The following is a 5115-nucleotide window of genomic DNA, read 5'->3' on the forward strand; positions in this document are numbered from 1 at the left end:
ATTCCTATATACTAATGATGAAAAATCTGAAAGAGAAATTAAGGAAACACTCCCATTTACCACTGCAACAAAAAGAATAAAATACCTAGGAATAAACCTACCTAGGGAGACAGAAGACCTGTATGCAGAAAACTATAAGACACTGATGAAAGAAATTAAAGATACCAACATATGGAGACATACACCATGTTCTTGGATTGGAAGAATCAATATTGTGAAAATGACTACACTCCCCAAAGCAATCTACAGATTCAATGCAATCCCTATCAAATTACCAATGGCATTTTTTATGGAACTAGAACAAAAAATCTTAAAATTTCTATGGAAACACAAAAGACCCCGAATAGCCAAAGCAGTCTTGAGGGAAAAAAACCGAGCTGGAGGAATCAGATTCCTTGACTTCGGACTATACTACAAAGCTACAGTAATCAAAACAATATGGTACTGGCACAAAAACAGAAACATAGATCAATGGAACAAGATAGAAAGCCCAGAGATAAACCCACGCGCCTATGGTCAACTAATCTATGATAAAGGAGGCAAGGATATACAATGGAGAAAAGACAGCCTCTTCAATAAGTGGTGCTGGGAAAACTGGACAGCTACATGTAAAAGAATGAAATTAGAACACTCCCTAACACCATACACAAAAATAAACTCAAAATGGATTAGAGACCTAAATGTAAGACCGGACACTATAAAACTCTTAGAGGAAAACATAGGAAGAACACTCTTTGACATAAATCACAGCAAGATCTTTTTTGATCCACCTCCTAGCGTAATGGAAATAAAAACAAAAATAAACAAATGGGACCTAATGAAACTTCAAAGCTTTTGCACAGCAAAGGAAACCATAAACAAGACGAAAAGACAACCCTCAGAATGGGAGAAAATATTTGCAAACGAATCAACGGACAAAGGATTAATCTCCAAAATATATAAACAGCTCAATATTAAAAAAACAAACAACCCAATCCAAAAATGGGCCGAAGACCTATATAGACATTTCTCCAAAGAAGACATACAGATGGCCTAGAAGCACATGAAAAGCTGCTCAACATCACTAATTATTAGAGAAATGCAAATCAAAACTACAATGAGGTATCATCTCACACCAGTTAGAATGGGCATCATCAGAAAATCTACAAACAACAAATGCTGGAGAGGGTGAGGAGAAAAGGGAACCCTCTTGCACTGTTGGTGGGAATGTAAATTGATACAGCCACTATGGAGAACAGTATGGAGGTTCCTTACAAAACTAAAAATAGAACTACCATATGATCCAGCAATCCCACTACTGGGCATATACCCTGAGAAAACCATAATTCAAAAAGACACATGCACCCCAGTGTTCCTTGCAGCACTATTTACAACAGCCAGGTCATGGAAGCAACCTAAATGCCCATCGACAGATGAATGGATAAAGAAGATGTGGTACATGTATACAATGGAATATTACTCAGCCATAAATGGAACGAAATTGGGTCATTTGTTGAGACGTGGATGGATCTAAAGACTGTCATACAGTGAAGTCAGAAAGAGGAAAACAAATATCATATATTAACGCATATATGTGGAACCTAGAAAATGGTACAAATGAACCAGTTTGCAGGGCAGAAATTGAGACACAGATGTAGAGAACAAACATATGGACAGCAAGGGGGGAAAGCCGTGGGGGGGGGGGGTGGTGGTGGGATGAATTGGGAGATTGGGATTGACATGTGTACACTGATGTGTATAAAATTGATTACTAATAAGAACCTGCTGTATAAAAAATAAAATAAAATGAAAAAAAATGCTAACTGGGGCTTCCCTGGTGGCGCAGTGGTTGAGAGTCTGCCTGCCAATGCAGGGCACACGGGTTCGAGCCCTGGTCTGGGAAGATCCCACGTGCCGCGGAGCAACTGGGCCCGTGAGCCACAATTGCTGAGCCTGCGCGTCTGGAGCCTGTGCTCCGCAACAAGAGAGGCCACGATAGTGAGAGGCCCGCGCACCGCGATGAAGAGTGGCCCCCACTTGCCGCAACTAGAGAAGGCCCTAGCACAGAAACGAAGACCCAACACAGCCATAAATAAATAAATAAATAAAATTTAAAAAAAAAAAATGCTAACTGAATTAATAAAGATTATCAAAAAAACCCCAAAAAACTGGAACAATACTGTAAAGACGTCAATGTGTGGAATCTGAGCTTAATCAAATATACGGTAGGGAACGTGTACATTATTTTGACTAAAATTATAACAAGTCTAAGTTTAGGAAAAGTAATCTGGCAAGATGGACGTGAGGGAGACAGAAAGTGAAATCAGATGGAAGACAACCAAGTAGGTACGAAACTATTATGGGAATGAAAGAAGATGTGTAAGAACAAATTACAAAAGCAGACCTGCCCAAAGGTGGCATGTAATACAAAGGATTAACTGGACAAGCACAAGGGAAAAACATTGACATGAAAATGACAATAAGAAATAAGTCCACTTAGTAAGAAATAAATTCAGTGAAATAATACAAATGGCAAAAACTGTAAGAGAACTTAGAGGTGATTAAAGAAATGAGACTTTTGAACATCCATTTCAAGTTAATTAATTCACTTCAAATTAATTTATTCACTACTGAACACCTATTAGGTGTCAAGCACATATAAGATAGGATGTTGGCTCCTTACTACTCACATTTGTTGTGATTCATGACCAAAATTTTTTTAATTAAGAGAAAATTAAGTATGTGTACAATATGAAAATAGGTTTTAGTGGGAAAAAAACAAGAATGAGTTTAAAAATCTATAACACCATAAACATACTACTACTTCAAACATGAGCTAAAGTCAATATCATACAGAACTCCACAAACTGGTTAAGAAGACTCTAGAAACTACAAGAGGTAAAAAGTGAACAACATGATATACACACTTCATTAATGATAAAAGGGGTCAACAGGCTTCCATGCACCAAGAAATTCATAAACATATTGAGTTACTGGTTTTTACAGTAAGCACACTGTACATACAAATTCTGTGGCAAGGCAATCTGACTTATTTCAGGGACAGACAATTCTATCATACCACCATACCAAAGATCAGACTAAGCGTTTAACATTCCTACAAGCTTCTTTAAAGTCTCTATGAACAAGAAAAGAACGAAGTTATCCATTAAAATATATTAACAGTAGTCATCTCTGAAAGATAAGGTTTTTTTAACCTTCTTTTCCTACCTCTTTCCTACAATAAAGATATTTTTGAATTAGGACAAGCCAAAAAAATTTTTAAGATTTTCCATTTTAAGTATTATGTATTGAATGCTAAGGAACTTCTGACTGTGAATGAGAACTGTTGAAGGATTTTAAGCATTGAATTGACATGTCATGGACAAACCCTTGAAGAAACTCTTGGTACATAAACTTCAAGGGCATTTGAAAACTGCTTCAAGCACATGACTGGATATCATAAACAAGCTTTTACATTACCAATTCTGCATTATTTTGGACAGATTTGCATCCTGAGTTGAAGACATAACTAATCAGATTTAGAGTTAAAAGAAGACATCTAAAAATGGAAGGTCTATCAAATCACAAGCTCCTCCATGACAGATGACTTAGCTATCAAGGGTAGTTTAGCAAAATGGAAGTTTGAGTCAAAGGCAGCATGGTATAGTGGTTTTGGGGTCATAGACCTGGATCTGATTCTCAGCTCCAATACTGAGTGCCTGTCACTAACTCAAGCATGTCATTTAACCTCTGAACTTCAGCCTTCTCATCTATGAAATGACAGCACCTACCCTACAGAATTATGGTAGTGATTAATGCTAATCACTAAGCCTGGCAAACAGTAGATGCTCAAATCAGAACTCTGTTACTATTACAATACTCACTCCTACTCAAAGAGCCAATGATTCTATGATTAAAAGCAACAGTATGATTTAAATTAGTTTAGCAGGATTAGATAACAGAAATAAAAAGTAATACAACTGGAAAACTAGTCTTTCCTTATCTGTATACTGACTGGTAATACCTAGCAAAATATCCCATTCCATCCCCAAATCAAGATCAGCACGAGTGCTCTGCCCAGGCAGAGGAAACGGACAAAGGGAGAGAACACAAGAACAGAACATGGAAGACAGGAAGACAGGATACAATAAAGAAGATCTGGGCCCAAAACTGGAAATCAATACTGCTGCCTTGACTTCCCTGCCAGCCCAGTGGTCAAGATTCCATGCTTCCACTGCAGGGCGTGCAGGTTCGATCCCTGGTCGGGGAACTAAGATCCCCGCAGGCCACACGGAGTGGCCAAAACAAACAAACAAATATTGCTACCTTTGTCCAGGTAGAGATTTCAACAAAGAAATAAATGTACCAGAAATGTCAGGATTTTTAGTTAAAAGGCTATCTTCCTTATTCACAGGAGATTCAACTAGCTCAAAGCTGGAAACATAATTGGTGTTTAATAAATACCTGTCGACTGATATGTACACATTTTACTTCCTAACCTAAAGCTTTTTATAAACAGACTAAGTTGGATACTGGGACACTGCTGTAAAAAAGTTCAGGTCATCAAACATCTTTGTGTACCATGTTCCTGAATTAAGAGGTATATTTAATTCCATCACGAGTCCCTGAAAAAGTTACATTTCATGTCCCTTCTACTCATCCATACCTACTTTCAAGCATTTAGAGAAGAAAGAATCCACCTCATTCACAACAAAGACAACCACTGCATAAAGAAAAACAAGGAAAAAGCTAGTGAAGTGTGAAGGACACTAGAATGTAACACCATGAAGGCAGGGACTTTCATCTGTATTGTTCACTGTTATCTCTATAGCATCTAGAACCATACCCAGCACATAATAGTTGCTCACTAAATAACTGCTGACTGAATGAATAAATTATTCTTTGAAAAAATAATTTTGGACAACCAAAACGATTATTTTCAATGTTGATGGCTTTCTTAAGGCTTAGAAGAGTTCTATTATTTTACCTTTTTCCCAATTACTCTTATGGAAGAATACTTCAAAATAAAGAAAAGAGGATTGCTCTGAGCCAAAAATAGATAGCCTTGGAAAAAAACTTTCTATAAAATACTGTTTCAATATAATTTTATTAGCAGTTATTACATCAAAAGTCACG

Source organism: Eubalaena glacialis, chromosome 5, assembly GCF_028564815.1.
Source record: "Eubalaena glacialis isolate mEubGla1 chromosome 5, mEubGla1.1.hap2.+ XY, whole genome shotgun sequence".
Lineage (NCBI taxonomy): Eukaryota > Metazoa > Chordata > Mammalia > Artiodactyla > Balaenidae > Eubalaena > Eubalaena glacialis.